This window comes from Ochotona princeps, chromosome 2 (assembly GCF_030435755.1).
Source record: "Ochotona princeps isolate mOchPri1 chromosome 2, mOchPri1.hap1, whole genome shotgun sequence".
NCBI classification, from domain to species: domain Eukaryota; kingdom Metazoa; phylum Chordata; class Mammalia; order Lagomorpha; family Ochotonidae; genus Ochotona; species Ochotona princeps.
Window position 1 is genome coordinate 140,047,133 of NC_080833.1, and position 18,550 is coordinate 140,065,682.

General features: G+C 40.8%; 1 pseudogene; it reads left to right on the forward strand.

Moving 5' to 3' along the window:
• Positions 1–325: 325 nt before the first annotated feature.
• LOC131479698 (U2 spliceosomal RNA) lies at positions 326–490 on the forward strand (annotated as a pseudogene).
• Positions 491–18,550: the final 18,060 nt, after the last annotated feature.

Sequence of the window (18,550 nt, forward strand, 5' to 3'; positions counted from 1 at the left end):
ATTGGTAAGTGGGCAGGGTTATGGGAGGGAGTGGGAGATTGGGGGAAGGATTCGCAGGTGAAATGCCAGGTTACATCTGATTGGTGAACAGATGAACTGGCGTGAATTTCGTGAGCTGTGAAGAGGAGGAAATGGTGCTGTGTCCAGGGTGGGATGTTGGAATGACTCCCTACAGTGGCCATTATCCTCAAGTCAATGGTCACAAGGTAGCACTCATTAAACTAGGAAAAACACAAAGTATGGAGCCAGGAAATTTGTAATGTTCTAAAATTAGATCAAAGAAATGACTTTAGGTAGTTATTAGTTTAAGGATTTGACAAAATCAATCGCTTCTTGGCCTTTTGGCTAAGATCAAGTGTAGGATTCGACTAAATCAACTTATCTGAAACTTAAATACGTTTGACTGAGGTTAAGTTTATTAACATTTATTTTATTTTTGTTTGAAAGAAAGGTTTACAGAAAGGAGAGACAGAGAGATCTTCCATCCACCGATTCACTCCCCCAAGGCTGCAACAGCCATAGCTGAATTAATCCAAAGCCAGAAGCCAAGAGCCAAGAAACTTCTCCAAGTCTCCCTCGTGGATGCAGGGGCCCACGGACTCAAGCCATCCTCCATTGCTGTCCCAGGCCGTAAGTGGGGAGCTAGATCAGAAGTGGAGCAGCAGGGACTGGAACCAGCACCCACATGGGAAGGATGCCTGGCACCAAAGGCTAGTCCTCTCTGCCATGACATCAGCCCCTCAGGTGAAGTTGAAGAGATGAATAGCTGAAGCTATTCATGAAACAGCTACCTTTGGATAACAGGGTAAGAAAGGTATTTAGCATTCAACTGCAATGTCTTCCTCCACATTGGCTTTAGGTTGAGTAACAAAGATAAAGGGAAAGAAAAAGATTTTCAGAAGACACTAGGAAAAACAGCAGACAAGGGCTTCCTTAAAAGAAGTGAGGTTGAGCCCGGCACGGTAGCGTAGTGGTTAAGGTCCTTGCCTTGCACACGTGGGAATCCCATATGGGTGCTGGTTCTAATCCCAGCGGCCCCACTTCCCATCCAGCTCCCTGCTTGTGGCCTGGGAAAGCAGTCAAGGATGGCCCAAAGCCTTGGGACTCTGTACCCAAGTGGGAGACCCGAAAGAGATCCTGGCTCCTGGCTTCGGACTGGTTCAGCTCCAGTCATTGCGGTCACTTGGGGAGTGAACCATCAGATGGAAGATCTTCCTCTCTGTTCTCCTCCTCTCTGTATATCTGCCTTTCCAATAAAAATAAACAAATATTTAATAAATAAAATAAAATAAAATAAAATAAGTGAGGCAAAGGGATAATCAACCAAAATGCCTCCCCTGAGGCAGTGACCTGAGCAGGTGAATGTTAGTACTGTACTTTGATCAGTAACTGTTGTATATCTTATCTTCCATTTGCTCTCACCTCTCCTAATAACAATTAAGCCATTAGGAATTCCTGAAGAGGGCAATATTCAAAGCAAAGTAATGAATTACATAATTTCAACCTTTTATAACATCAAATTTTTTCCTCTTCCTTTTTATCAGATATCCCCTCAAATTGCTGTACACAGCATGTACATTGTTTTGCATGTTCATCTCTAAAGAGCAGTAGCTTTGCAAAATGATTACATCAGAGTTCTAGGTAGTTATCCATTCAATGACAAAAGCCTGGACTAGTAATAGTTAGACTGTCTGAATAACTTAGGACAGGCAGTATAATTGATGCTGTGGCAGGGCCTTCAATGTGACATATGGAAGCAACTTTATATGAAAGAATTTTCATGTGGACTACTGTAGTTTGCAAAGGCAGAAAGACAGCTCCTGCCATAATGATAGGAGGGACCTCCAATTCAGGAAAGGCTCATAAGCTCATAGAGATAGTATCTTGTATATACCATCTCAAAGGAATCACTCAAAGGGCAAACAAACAAAAAAACAAATAAACAAAAACTCATTCACAATGTACAGCAGTGTAACACTTTGTCTAGAACCAAAGGGCATTGGAAGGGTGGAACTGGAGCTTCCTCCTCCCACTCTGGTTATGCTAAGAGAGGGGAATTGGTATGTTCATTCTGTCCCTTGGTTCTTCTTCAAGGGTAGAACATGCTCTTGGAAGGGTAAAAATTTGGAAGCAGCATGATTTTGTATTTTAAAAAGTAAATTCATCAGGGATCAGAGACCTTAACTGCCTACTATTCTGCTGCCTCATGATGTCAAGGGAAAAAGCCAAAAGCAAGGGATTAAAAATTGCTATTCCGGAAACATTTCATGTTTTAATCCCAGACCTCCTCCCTTCCTAGACACCTGCTGCTCTCCCCACTGAGGACCCTTTTGACGCGGCTGTTGAGATTTTGCTTGACCCTCATCCAGCACCTGCTCCTGGTTTTGATTCTTGGCCCAGTTCACAGCCGCACCTCCCTGCTCCTGCACACTTTGGAACTCAGCAGGTAATGACCAAGGACTGGGGTGATGGAGTTCCTGCCCACATGGGAGATCTGGACTGAGTTCTGGCCTTTAAGGGTATATGGTTTCAGCCTCACCCAGCCCTGGCTGCTCTAGGTGTTAGGGGAAAGAATCAGAGAATAGAAGTTTCTCTCTCTTTATAAATACTTTAATAAAGATTTGAATATGCCTATAAACAAGTTAATTCCAAGAGTTGCCTAGAAGAGGCTACTTGACCTGTGAAATGTTCTGAATTATTGTCGTGGGGTAAGCAGCTAGTTCAGGATCATGAGCTTCGAAGCCACTCTCCCCCAACACCTATGTGGCCCCTTCTGCCCACCGTAATGCCCATCTATCACACCTGGAACTTGAGAGGGAGCGGTCTTACAGTGTTCTATAATCACTTACCTCACAACTCCCCATAAAGGACCATGATAGAGAAGAGCTCTTTTTACTGGTTACGTGTTTCTGTCACGCTGGCACTCTGACTCTTGGCCTCGCCAGTACCTAGTTACTATCTGGGTTCCTGTGGACAGGCTCTGAGGACAAGTAGACCTTGAGCATGGCCCAGTATGTCTGCATTCTCCACCCTCTGTTCATTGCTTGGGTGGGGCAGTGAAGGTTAATGCTTAGATGCTTTGTATTTTTTTCTTTTTTTATATATTCATTAATTATATTGTATTATGTGACACAGTTTCATAGGTACTTGGATTCTCCCCACCCCTCCCCAAACCCTCCCACCATGGTGGATTCCTCCACCTTGTTGCATAACCACAGTTCAAGTTCAGTTGAGATTCCCTCATTGCAAGCATATACCAAACATAGAGTCCAGCATCTTATTGTCCAGTCAAGTTCAACGGCTTCTTAGGTATACCCTCTCTGGCTTGTAGACAGAGCCAGCAGAGTATCATCCTGATCAATTAAAAGCTCCAACATACCATCAGCAAAAATTTACATCATTATGGAATTAATTGACATAGTAATGAGTAACCAATATGTTAAAAATAAATGCAAGTTCGTAACCACATTCTGTGACCACCTCATTGACATTTCAATTTTAGTTTATACACAACATATAACATTCATAACATAACATGTTATGCATAACATCATATCATCTTAAATTAAGGTAAACATGTGGTATTTAACCTTTTGGGATTGGCTCATTTCCCTTAGCATTATGGTTTCCAGTTTGGCCCATTTGGCCACAAAGAACTGCATTTTGTTTTTTTTAATAGCTGAGTAGTATTCCATGGAGTAGATGAACCATAGCTTTCTTATCCAATCCTCTGCTGATGGGCATTTTGGCTGCTTCCATGTTTTTGCAATTATTGATTGTGCTGCTATGAACATAGGAGTGCATGTTGGTTTCTCATAAAACAATTGTTCTGGATATATTCCTAGGAGTGCTATTGTTGGATCATACGGTATGTCGATTTTCAGTTGTTTGAATATTCTCCATACTGATTTCCATAGAGGCTGTACCAGCCTGCAGCCCCACCAGCAGTGGAGTAGGGTTCCCTTTTCCCCGCAACCTCGCCAACAAGTGTTGTTGGTGTTTTTCATGTGGGCCACTCTTACTGGCGTTAGGTGGTACCTCATTGATGTTTTAATTTGGATTTCCCTTATTGCCAGGGAACTTGAGCATTTTTTCATATGTTTATTTGCCATTTGGGTTTGTTCCTTTGTGAAGTGTCTGCCCATTTCCCGTGCCCATTTCTTGAGTGGCTTGCTTGTTTTGACATTTTGGTTGTTTTGTAGCTCTTTGTATATTCTGGAAATTAGCCCTCTATCGCCTATGTCGTGCGCAAAGATCTTCTCCCATTCTGTGGGTTGCTTTTTTAGTTTGTTGATTGTTTCCTTCGCTGTACAGAAGCTTCTTAATTTGATGAGGTCCCATTTGTTTATTCTGATCTTGATTGCTATTGTCTTTGGTGTCCTTCTTAGGAAGTCGGTACCTACCCCTAGACCTTGCAGAGTATTTCCAACATTTTCTTCTAAAAGTTTGAAGGTTTCTGGATGTAGGTTTAGATCTTTTATCCATTTAGATTTGATCTTAGTATATGGTGAGAGATGTGGGTCCATCTTTTTGTTTCTGCAGGCTATCAACCAGTTGTCCCAACAGCATTTATTGAACAGACCTTCCCATTTGCCTGAGGTTCATCTGGAAACACAAAAAACCATGAATAGCTAGAACCATCCTGAAGAACAGGAAGTTAGCAGGGGGAATCACAGTTCCGGACCTCTGGACATACTATAGGGCAGTGGTTATCAAAACAGCCTGGTACTGGCACAAAGATAGAGAGGAACACCAGAAGGGAACCCACACAGATAGAGCCAAATAATCTTTGACAAAAAGACAAATGACAATCCAGGCTTTGTATTTTTAATCAGTGTACTTTCAAGAGGTCCAGGAGAGGTGAGCCCTAGCAGTAATGGAATGGGACAGAGAAGCCAGGAAAAGGTGAATGCTTGTAGCATTTTGTGTCCAGGTTGTTCACTGCGTGTTTCTTAGAGTAACTTTTATTGCTGGGGAAGCTGGGATGTAGATCTTCAGTTTAGCGACTGGACTTCAGGGTAATGACCAATTGTTCCTCTTCAATTTTTGATTCAGGTCGGATTGTCACACGGGTTTGACATTTGCTGAAAGGTAGTGGGACCTGTTATCACCAACATTCATTAATAGCCTCCTTAATACTCCCTAGACTTGTGTAGCATGACCTCACAGCCCTCAACACTGTCTCCCCAGACATGTGCCTTCCCAGTGCCTGGGGTTTTGCTAGTCCGTGGCTTTTCTCTGCTCCATGTCTTGGATTTATGGTACTCTGAATGGTTAAACTGTCAGGCAAAGATCCCTGAAATGAGAAATATGGAGCTTTATAATTTTGAATTATCTTCTTTCTCTTTCTCATAAAATCTGGTTTTCAAAAATTGTTTCTCCATGTGGATAAGACAAGTCAGCATTGGAATTCTAAAATCCCCTTCTGGATGCCAAAAGCTGAACACTGTATTTTTCATTGGGTTTGCATTTGCATGTAACAATCCTAAATTTGAGGGGAAAGAATCTCTTGCCAACTAGAAGCAAATGCAGACAAAGTAATGCAAAAAGGGAAGCATACAAAAGAAATGAAATACAAATTACACTAAAATATAAGTAATTTTATAGGGAAATCTTAAAAAGAACTATAACAAGGAGCTTTTAGGAAATGCAATAAAGAGTTAGAAACTTAGCTGAAGACTTGTTTTATCCCTAAGACATTGACAGGAGAGAGTAGTAGTGACTAAAGGGGATCCTGAGCTGAATTCCTCCTGAGTCAAGGCAGAGCCCTGTGCCCTGCTGGTCTGGGAGACAAGGGCAAGCAGAAGATGTGGGGTAAAGAGCCTGTTTCCTCCTGATAAATGGCAGTGACATACCCACAAGAATATTGTGGGGTTTTTGTTTGTTTTTTTTACAATTTTTAGTGCTATCATCTTTTTTTAAAAGATTCTATTTGTTTTTATTGCAAAGTCAGATATACAGAGAGGAGGAGAGACAGGGAAGAAAAATTTCCCTCTGATGATTCACTCCCCAAGTGACCCCAAAGGTCAGAGCTGAGCCGATCCTAAGCCAGGAGACCAGAGCTTCTTCTGGGTTTCCCACCCAGGTGCAGGGTACCAAGGCTTTCGGGCATCATCGACTGCTTTATCCGGCTACAAACAGGGAGCTGGATGGGAAGCAGGGCTGCTGGGATTAGAACCAGCACCCATATGGGATCCTGGCTCATTTAAGGTGAGGACTTTAGCTGCTAGGCCAGCATGCTGGGCCCAACTGCTAAAATTCTGACCTGCACTGTATTGAGAGATCAATGTCAAAATAAATATATATCTACACAGGAAAATTTTGAAGGGATATAGAGATGCTCTGATCCTTTTCCAAGTAAGAGTAACATTAAGTTTTGCTGTGGCGCTTGTCTTTCCTGGGTGTATTTTACTATGGGACCATAAACTAGATGTAGGAGAGAGACTGTAGTTCTAATTAAAAGTCGGTATTTCCCCATCTTTTATGTTCAGCTCCTGCCTCCTTGGCTCCTGACAGGTGCAGCTGAATAAGACAAGGAAATGAAGAGGAAGGAGGGCAGGGGGATAAAGGGAGGAAGTAACAAGGAGAATAAGGCAAAAAAAGAAAGGGAGGAAAAGAGAGGACAAAGTTTTTCCATGAAATTATCTTTTTCATATTTTCAGGCGTTTCTCAGCACAAATGATCAAGATAAATGGTTTGTACTTCTGGCAACACTGGCAGAATAAGAAATTTTTAAAAATCAAACCTAGGTCCAACTATGAAGAATATACTGAAATTAGAGGAAATATCTGAAATATAGTATTTATTTACCATTTATTATTTACATGTATTCATAGTACACATAATCAATGAACTAAACATACCTTAGAAAAAAACAATTCTGGCAGGTAATGCTTAGTGGCAGAATGACAGAAGTTTACACTATAAGGAATCACCCAACACTATCATTTATTGTGACCATTGCATCTTTAATGTGTTCTTGAGGTACCAAGTCCATAAGGAACCAGAAGAAGCATCCTAAAGAAAGAACAAATTGTTTCTGAAGGGCAGGAGCCATTTAGCACTGCTCTGCAACTCAGACTGGAAAGCTCACGTTCAGCTTTGCACCAATGCTTTCTCACATTTCTCCTTCTCACAAAGTTTCTCCCTCCATTAACTCACTTGGATAGTTAGCATTTCTTCATGCCTTTAACCTGAGACCCAGACCTCTCCCATCTTGTGAAGCAACTGTCTTCAATGGACCTCTCCAAGTTACCTTTGGCTGGAACACCAAAGGACAACACGCAAGACAGTGAGGCTGGATGAGGTGCTGGAGTACATTGGATCAGCTCCCCTCCCAAGTACATCATCCAGATGGCTCCAACCTAGCCAGCGTGGCCGCCTAGCGGCTGAAGACCTTGTCTTGCATGTGCCAGGGTCCCATATGAATGATGGTGCTAATCTCGGCAGCCCTGCTTTCCATCCAACTCCCTGCTTGTGTCCTGGAGAAGCAGCCAAAGACAGCCCAGAGCCTTGAGACCCTGCACCTGGGTGGAAGACCCCAAAGAAGCTCTGGGCTCTTGGCTTCGGATTGGCTCAGCTCCTGCTGTTGCAGACGCTTAGGGAGTGAATTATTGGACAGAGGATCTTCCTCTCTGTATCTCCTTTCTCTGTAATAAAAATAAATAAAATCATATATATGATATATAAGATATGTGATATGATATATATGTGATATGATATATATGTGATATGATATATATGTGATATATATATAAACAAAACATGTAGCCATGCCTAACAAAAAGAGCACCGACAGGGGTGTCTGTAAGCACATTCCCAGCCAACATCGCTTTAAAGTCATGTTCATGTGACCTGGCAGTTTGTGACTCTCATGACTGTTCCTTGCCCCTTAAAATTTCCCATCGTCCCTGTCTCCTCTGTACCCACCCCTTGCTAGGTTCCTTCTTGCTATCCATCATGTCAATGATCACAGGTATCAATTTGCTTTTGTTTACTTTTACTCTCTTGGCAACCACATTGACTCAACTCTCATGACATCAATCATTAATAATTCAACGTGTGTCAAAAATCATGGGCAGTGAAATAAGCCAGACACAGAGATAAATACCACATGTCCTCTACTCTGTAAGAGATAAAATTAAACAAACATATAAACAAAACTGCCTAGCAAGCATCTACACCAAAATGATACAGTATTTCATTATGCTCCCAGAAGCCCTCCACCAGATACCTCCATAAATCGCAGCAGAATTAACTCTAAGACAGAATGTTACGTGGGAAAAATGTTCATGGTGAGCTAGAGTCTGCATCGGAATTTGCTTCGTTACTGCATGCTTAGAAAAACCTGGACTTTTTTTTTTAGTTATCTAGAAAATCTGGAGATATTTTTTGGGTGGGTGCTTAAGAAAAAACAGAAGAGAATATTCAGGGAAAAAGAAATATTCTCTAAATAGGCCTTGAGTTTGTAGAAATGAGTTTGGAATTACAGCAATACGCTATAAAATATTTATATGGCTCCAGCATGACAGCTCTGAGGCTCAATCCTCATCTTGCACCAGCCAGCATCAAATCTTGGCACTGGATTGTATCCTGGCTGCTCCACTTCCCATCTAGCTCACCCTTTATGGCCTGGGAACTCAGTAGAAATGGCCTAAGGAGTTGGGAACCTGTACACATGCAAGAGACCCAGAAGAAACTCCTGGCTCCTGACTTTCTATCAGCTCAGCTCTAGTCATTGCAGCTATGTGGGAAGAGAACCAGCAGATGAAAGATCTTTCTTTCTCTCCTTCTCTCTGCAAATCTGATCTGCCTTTATAAATCTAAACAAAAATGTTTTGTATTTTTGTTAAAATTACAAAAAATTGATTTATCAAGTAATTAAAGTCAGTAGTAATGAGCAACAAATCAGTTTAAGTATTCCAGAACTCAGTGTGACCTTGCATGAGAACTATGCTCAACAGCTTTAAAACATAGCAGCATTTAAAGAAAAAAAATGTATTTGGAAAGATATTAAAATGCTTTCAGTAACCATATGACTAGAGTACTAATGATGTTGTTTTTCGAAGATGGGTTGTATCTATTTTGGGATAATGAAAAACTATTTTTTACTTGTCAATCATAATTGAGATTTTTAATACAAGATAAAAGAGATAAAGATATCAAACTATGTTACGTTAACAAAATTAAACAAAAAAAGTAATTTTTAGTCCTAAATTAGAAGTAGAACATAACGTCAATTCAAAATATAGTGTACCTTGAAAAATTCCTAATTTTGTCTGCAGAACATAATTGAAAACAATGAAGTATCTGGGAGCAGGGAGTGACTTCAGTCTTCGAATGTGGGCTTCAAATTACATCAGGACTTACTGGAAAAAAAAAACACACATCTAATGTGGGACAAGGAATATACAAGATGACCCAGCAATATCTTGAAGTCTCAAAAATCAGGGACACTGACAGTCCACGAAGTCACATCAAAGACTTTGAGGGGCAGCCGGAGCAGAATTCCACCTGTCAAACAGGAAGCCACTGAGCATGGAGCCGGGAATAAGTCAAATGCATTGAAACCCACAAAAGGCTTGAATACACAAACTCATACTGATGACAGTTACGCAAAATTATCAGTTATCTTGAGAGAGCTTAATGGAATCAATTTCATATTTTGAAATCTGGTAAATAAATATTAAGATCCATACAGATACCTTGCCTTTCTTCTAAGAGTGGGCTACATCGTCAGCTAAGGAAAGTCTCTCCTAGTGGAATTATTTCAATGTTTCAATGAGGAAGACTTGACATATGAGAATATCTCCATTTTACACATCCTAATGAATTAATGTCCTAATGATGTGAATGTCACATTTATGGATATAAGCAAAAAATTTCCACTACAGTGAAGTCGTCAACACGCAAAACAAAACAAAACCAAACACAAACCCTGTTTGAACTAACAGGAACCAGGGCACAGAGGTACTCACTGATGTCATGGTAGTCAGTAAGCTTCAGATAATGGGGTTTCTTCATCAATGCATTGCAAGAAGAAGAAGGGAAACCAGGATAGTCAGAAACTTGAGAGGTCTGCCAACCAATTAGCAAATATAGAATTTATTTTTATGTTACGTAAACTGATAATCTTCAAAGAAAATATGAGAGAAGAACGAATCCTATTACTTTATCTGCGGGTGTAAATGAAGTACTACCATTTTAAAAAATGTGATAATGTGGTTTTGATGATGTAATATTTTCATAAAATAATTATTGTATTCAAAAATATCTATGTGAGAAGGATGGAGGGAGAAAAAAAGAGAGATACTCCATTTATTGGTTTACCTTCCAAATGTCCACAAGAAGCAGGATTGGATGAGGCTAAAGCCAGGAGCCAGGAATTTGTCTTCCTCCTAAGTGGCAGGTGGGTTGCCAACTCCTGACCCATCACCACTGTTTCCCAGGGTGCACATCAGCAGGAAGCTAGAATTCACAGGAGCAGGTGTGTCTGAAATTCAGGCACATTGACATGGGGTACAGGCATCCCAAGCATTGGTTTAACAGCCAGCTCAACATCTTTGATGTTTTAGAGATCCATTCCCACATATTCATGAATGAAATAATATGTAATTGATATTTGCTTTAAATTAGTTTGGAGAAATAATGTGAAGTATTTTATAGTTCTCATCATGATTAAAACTTTCACCAGAAGTGCTGGTATCCCATATGGGGCATGTTGTGGATTCATGCTCCAGCTGCTCCTCTTTTGATCCAGCTCCCTGATTAATGTCCCTGGGGAAGAACAGAAGATGGCGTAGGTCCTTTGGACCCCTGCACCCATGTGGGAGACCTGGAAGAAACTCCTAGATCCTTTAGACACACGTAGCTCCAGTTGTTGTGGCCACTTGGGGAGTGAATCAGCACATGGAAACCTCACTGTCTTCGTCTCTCTCTCTCTCTCTCTCTCTCTCTCTCTAACTCAGCCTTTCAATTAAATAAATAAATACTCATAAAAAATTAGAAAGGCTTTGTATCACAAACTCAAAGACAACACAAAGAATCAGGGAAAGTTGAAAAATTTCTCCTCAGATCTGAAAGCAGATAAGAGTGTCCAGGTTCACCAGTCATGTTCAATACAATAATGGAAGTATTAGCAGGAGCAATCAATGAAGAGAAATAAAAGGCACAAAACATTAGGACGTGGGAGTCAAAATATCCCTATTTTCAGATGATATGGTTTTGCAAATGGAAAAACCTAAAATCTCTACCAAAAAGCTTTTATGAGCTGATTCAGTAAACTTGCAAAATACACAGTCAACATACAAAAATCAGCAGCATTTTTTAGACAGTAATAATGACCTTGTTGAAAGGGAAATGAAGAAATCACATTCACAATAGCTATAAAAATTAAATATTTATAAGTAGATTTAACCAGAGAAGTTGGAGATCTCTACACTTAAAATTATAAAGCACGGTTGAGACAAGAAATGAAGAGCAACAACAAAGAAAAACACTGGGGAGATATTCTTTGTTCATGTATTGGAGGAATTAATATCATTATTTGTTCATGCTGCCTATTTACTGCACAGACTCCATAAAATATACATCAAAGCAGCACACAGATTCTCTACATGAATAGAAAAAGAAGCAGCACACAGATTCATATGGGACCAACAAAAGAGTCAGAATCCTGGTAGGGATCATTCATAAACATCACAATATCAGACTTATAAGAACATTAACAAAACACTACCTAAATTAAAAAAATACAACCCATAAAATGGAACACATAGATCAGTGAAACAGAGTCGAGAAGCCAGACATTAGTGCACACGCATGCAGTCAGCTTATCACTGACAAAAGTGTTAAGAACATATATTGGATAAAGATTAGTCTTTTCAATAAATAGTGTTGAAAAACTGGATGTGCAGAGTCCAACACTGTAGAGTCGCTTGTGATGGCGACATCCATGTTGAAGGAGTGTGAGTCCTGGCTACTTGCCTTACAACCCACCCTCCTGCTAATGCTCCTGAGAAGGCAGTGGAAGATGGCCCAAGCACTTGGCGACCTTCCATATACATGGGAGATGAACATGGAATTCCTGATTTCTGATTTAGGTGTTATCCAGACCAAGCTGTAGCAGTCATTTGTGGTGTGAACCAGCAAATGGAAAATCCCTCTCCTCCTCTTTCTTTAGCTCTGCCTTTCAAATACATGCAGACAAGTACCTAGATACACATAGTTTAAAGAAACACACTTTCATTGAAGAATAGTTTAGATCCCTACCTCTCATCATCATTCCAACTAAGAAGCTTCTACAGAAAATACAGCAATTAATAAAGTGAAGAGACATCTGACATCATGAGAGGAAATGCCTGCAAGCTACATAACTAACAAAGGATTACAACTAGAACGTTATAGAAAAAGAAATGGCTAAAGGAACTGAATAGAAATTTGCTGAAAGAATAGCTATACAAGATGAACAAATGCATATGTGAAACTGCTTGGGGTATTGGAAATCAAAACCAAAATTAAATACCATGTCACTTCGTTCTAGTATCTATGATGAAATTTATGGGAAATAACAAATGTTGGTAAGGACATAGAAGGGAAACACTTATATGTTGTTGCTGGGAACATAAATTAGTACAGCCGCTGTGATAAACAGCATGATATTTCTTAAAAATACAGAAACATTGCTACCATGTTGCTTGTCAATCTCACTATAAAATATACATGTAAATGATGCAATACCTGCTCTATGTGTTTGCGGCAGCACCATTCACAATGGTCAATATACAAAATTAATTAAGGTGTCTATCATCAGATGAATGGAAAAAGGAAATGTGGATTTTGTACACCACAGAGTACAACCCAGCCATAGAAAATGAGGTCTGGTCATTTTGACCAAACCGAATGGAGCTAGAAGAAATCATATGGAGTGAAATAAGACAAACACAAAAAGACAAACTCCAAATGTCCCTCTCATATATGGAAACCAAAAACCAGACGAAGCAAAACACAACGCACAACACAGGATGGGGAGAGAAGATCTTGGATAAGGGGTGCCAGATCAGAATTAGGTTGAAGGAATGCATTTTTATTGTTACACAGCATTAATTGGGAGAATATGTTCATGATAACTTAATATGTATTTAACAAATAAATAGAATAGAGAATCTATAAATGTCCAACCATAAAGTAATGCCAGGGGAGTGTTGAACAATCCTTGATCGTCCTGTTTTGATCAGTACATACCGAAGGCATGTATCCAAATATCATATTGTAGCTGACATACCCAGTTAGTTACTGTTAATTTAAACAGTTCTTTAATTTGAACAATTATTTTATTATCCTGTCCTCTCTCAGCATGCTGTCTCAGAACTTCATCATGTGTCTTGGTTATTTAAACTATTGCAGGGAACTGTGCTTCTTTTGGTAACTGTCCACATGGCACAAGGTCCCGTTATGCTGCCTTAGTATTGAAAATACACAACTAGCCCCGATTCAGTCTTCTCCCCCCAAGATAAAACCCAGCACATTGATCAGGCCTCTCTGCCTATGTCTGGCTTCACATCTTTGCAGGAGTCCCTTTGTAATCTGCTTGTCATTGAAGCAGAATTGGGCTTGAGCTGTCATATTCTTTGCCATTCCATGCCTGGCAGACCTAGTGGCATCATCTCTTTCCTTTTTAAATTTTCTCTTAGTCACTCTTAATCATATTTCACAAAGCTGCGCATGATCCCCCAGGGCTGGGTTACATGACCTTCTGTTATGTTACACAGATTTATAAGCTTCCTATAATCTACAAGATCAGTATGAGAGGGTCTAGTTCCTGAGGTCCTTGTCTGGCACGTGCCGGGATCTCTTGTGGGAGCTGGTTTGTGTGCTGGTGGCCTCAATTTTCATCCAGCTCCCTGCTTGTGGGCTGGGAAAGCAGTTGAGGGCATCCCAGAGCCTTGAGACCCTGCACCTGTGTGGAAAACCCAATGGAAGTTCCTGACTCGTGGCTTTGGATCGGCTCAGCTCCGGCCTTTGGGATCACTTGGGAAATGAATCATTGGGTGAAAGATCTTCCTCTCTGTATATCAGACTTTCCAATAAAAATAAAAAAAAATCTTAAAAAAAAATCACTATGCTGCTTGCCAAATGACATTACAAGCTCATAACATCTAATTGACTGAGCGGGGTCACAACAAAAATGGAATGATGAAATGAAGGATGGAAGAAAGGGGACGGTGGGGCAGAAAGTGTGAAATGCAGGGAAAGGAAGAAAGGGTGGAATTCAGATGTATTTAATAATCTGGCCAAACACCGTTGTAACAAATACTGATTAGGCTGAAAATCAACGTAATACCAAACTGTAAATCCACCAGTAAGTAAACTTGCAAATAAATTTTGTGTAATTAGCTCTAAAGAGCTTTACCATATAATCATGGGAATGTTCTTAAAGTGTAGCTAAGCTCTAAATTCATTATTTCTGGATTACTTTTAAGTGAAGAGACCCTCAAAAATCCAGGAACAAAACTGTGTAATAATAGCTGCCTCAAATTGGCATTTAACTCTTCAATTCAAGCTGGTTTTCCAATTATCTATTTCATTTGTATTTGAGCAGTACGCTTTCTTTATCCTAATAGTAGCCACAGTAAGCACTGTTATTTTCTTTAAATCTGATGGAATTGCCAAAACTAATTTTCTTTTTTTTCCCTTAAATGAGTTCAGTGATAACAATTCGCTTTTTGTGTCTGAATTTACTGTTTGCTATTGTTGTACACTAAAGAAAGTCATTCCATCCCCCCAAACACGGACTTCATTTTAATCACCAAACAATTGTATTGGCAATAAATCACTTTTTGACTGCTGAATCGTTGTTTTGTGCATGTTCAACAGCAAGTGAAGATTCTTGCTTGTGAGTTAAATGAATAAAACTGTCACTATTATTATTATTATTATAAATTCTTAGAAAAATATGGCCAGTAAAGTAGGTTAATCCAGGGATGGTTGCTATTCAGTATTGGAAGAGTAGTGATCCCCAAGCAAGAACCAGTTCAGAATGCAAGTAGAGCTCATAAACAGAAACCTGGGGTTAATGCTGGGTTTTAGAAGTGACAGAAAGCAACAGAATCAAAATCTGGGAGTGTGTGTGTGTGTGTGTGAGAGAGAGAGAGAGAGAGATTAGTCACAGCAAGCATGTGCTTCTTTGCCTGTCCATTGTCCTGTTAGATCTGCAATGTTTCCTGTGAAGGATTTCCAGAGATGACCTGTGCATCACACTTCACAGATTGCAAAGTCTTGTATCAAGTGGAATTTCTTTTCACCTGTGCAACTACGAGTCAAACAGCAGTTATTTGTCCCATCTTACAGCTGAGAAAACTAAGCTTTAGGGAAGATAAAGTGATCTATTTATTCAGTAATAGTCACAGTAAAGCCTGGAGGCCAGTAATCCGGCCTTTTCTCCTGTAGTGATTTCTTATGTACTACAGCATAAGGCTTAAGCACACAGTGGGAAACCTGAAGGCATCTATGTGGTTGGATTTGAGGGAGAGATAAGGTTGATTCCATTGCTCCCTAGAAACACCTCCATCAGCTAAGAAATGACCTAGAGTCAGAGGAATACCACTGGTTGTAGCAGTCACACATACCTTCTGTGTGTTTATTAGGCAGTATCCTCTTCCTTGATTTACAAAGGGAGGATTTGGGAACCACTAAAGTTTATCTTATCACTCTCATCTAAAAGCAATGCTATCATAGCAAGAAAGATTCTGCACACAGAAATATAGATACTGGGATGCTTAGAATTAAGGTAGTTGATAATAGATAAATACTGGTACAGATCAGAATCCAACTAATGATGAAAAAATAGATAAATGAGAGAAAGAGAGAGGCTGGTAAAAATTTAGCTGCCTGGATCAGCTGTTTGTAGCCAATTCCAAGTTTATGGTTAGTGTTGTTTGTTTCTTCTCAACCAGGTAGGTGCCTGGGCATTACTGGATATAAAGGCTGCTTGAAGAAATTAGCATCTGGGAGCCCTAAGAGAAAGTTTATGTGGATGTTGACATGAAATGAACATATTTACAAAGAGTTTCCCTGCTCTGAGAAAGCTGAATCATGCTGGAGATAGTTTTCCTCCAGGAGTTTTTACGTCTTCATTTTAAGAAAGATTTCAAGCTGGTTGGGATGATATTATTATTGTACATGTCAACATATCCTGATGGGCTCATCTATATTGTGCTGCTGTGGTATCTGTGGAACCTCGGTAGCCTGCAGCTCAGAGACATTTTTCTTATTGCTTCTTGCTCCCGTTTACCTAATCGACACACTGCATTTTGGTTTTGGCTTTCGTTGCTTTATGACAAAATGCCCACATTTCTCATGCAGCTCCCCCAGGTGCTTCCTCTGAAAAATGACAAAATTGACTTTCCTCAAAAGGGATTCAGATTCCCACCTTCCTTATTTGTATTCATCTCAAAAAGCCTGACTTACTTGGCAGAAGGAACTTCTGAACTGATTGTGGTGATGATTGACAAAAGTAAATAGCAAGTTTGGATGACTTGGACTGAGTCTATTCCCATCAGTTATAAATGGTTCTTAGAATAGAAGCGTATAGACGTTTTCACAATGCGTATACCATACTATGTAACTCAATTATGGAAGTCTAAAAATTACCATGCAACTACATTATTTCAAAAATAATTTAAATATTCATCACGAAAAGTTTTGTTTGTGTTTGAAAGGCAAAGGAGAGAGGGAGAGAAGCAAGGAGGTTCCTCCCCTTGGATCACTCTATAGACACCCACAGGTGTTGTGGCTGGGCCTGACCAAAGACAGATCTTCCACATGGGTGGCAAATCCTTAATCACTTGAGCAATCACCTCTGCCTTATGGGGTTTGAAATAGCAGGAAGTCAAAGCCAGGAGCCTAAGCTGGGAATTGAACCTGGTACTCTAATTGGACGCAGGCTTCTCATTCGGTATCATAAATACCAGATTAAACAACTTTCCTTTTAGCAATTCAAGTTCTTTCTTATAGCATTATTAAAATTAAAAGCTACAGGAATAAAAGCTAAGGCCTTATTCATCTTGGTGTCATCAAGGCAACATAAATTGATAAGCCACCATTCTATCCCCCTACCCTCCCCAGCATGCGATGTATCAACAAAAGTAGGAAATCTAAATCGTGCTTTGCAACCAGGGCCAAAAACTTAACCTTAGAAAGCCAGGAGGAGAGAGCCTATGCAATGCATGCATACAGATTGTACACAGATTCAGCAAACAGAGAAATTTGAGCTAGAGGGCTGTATCACAGAAGCGGGATTTGACATTAGCTTTGCAAATTGCACATTTGAAAAGACTAGAAAATGGTATGAAGAATTTGAGGCCTTAAGAACCTTTTGAAGGCAGAATAATGGTCTGGGCACTTAATCGTTCAGGGAAATGTAAGGCGGCCATATGCAAGATAGCACTGTTTTATAACTTCATTTATGTGGTACATCAATGAAAATAAACTTTGAAGAGTTGAAGACTAGCCAAACACTTGGTCATGAATACAAAATGTAAGTGAGAACAACATTTTCAGAAATGGTTTGTGAAATATGAGGCACACCCCACGGATTTTCAGAGATGAATGGTTGAATTTGTCCTGTCCTTTCTTGTCTGCCGATTCCCGAAAGTTGCACTGTCATTTATGTCCATTTGTTGGTGTTCAAGAATTTCGGGCCTGGCGGCGTGACCTTGCGGCTAAAGTCCTTGCCTTGAACGCGCAGGGATCCCATATGGGCGCCGGTGCTAATCCCGGCAGTTCCACTTTCCATCCAGCTCCCTGCTTGTGGCCTGGGAAAGCAGTCAAGGATGGCCCAAAGCTTTGGGACCCTGCACCCGTGTGGGAGACCCGGAAAAGTTTCCCGGCATCGGATCGGCACAGCACCGGCCGTTGCGGCTCACTTGGGGAGTGAATCATCTGACGGAAGATCTTCCTCTCTGTGTCTCTCCTCTTCTCTGTATATCTGACTTTGTAATAGAAAGAAATAAATCTTTAAAAAAAAAAAAAGAATTTCTTGCTACAGAAGCTTTCTGGGAGTAACATAAGTTGCTTTAGAAATTCAGGTCAGTGGCCCTGGGGGGGCGGCCCAGCCAGGCCAGATCTGAGAACGAGGTCTCAGCATGCCAAGACCACCACTGCAAGGCAGTGAGGGGGTCCCTGGCTATTTCCCAGGCCCAAGAGCTACCACCTCCCCCTGGGTAAGCCTGCCAGGAGGTAACCTCTGGACCGGGACTAGAGGGCTAGCTCCGCCCCTCGGCCATAAGCTAGAGGTGGGGCAAGTGGGGTGGGTTTGGAACCTTGGCTGGCCTAGAGGCAACTGGCTGCCCCCAGGGCTTGGGGCGGCCCTGGGGGGCGGCCCGGCCAGGCTGGATCTGAGAACAAGGTCTCAGCCTGGCCAAGACCACTGCCGCAAGGCAGTGAGGGGGTCCCTGGCTTTGGGCAGCCAGTGCACCAAATGGTGCCAGGCTCTGCCTGCTGGCCACCCGGCGGCGAGCTACGGAGTTTTTAGGATTAGATAAAGCTGGTT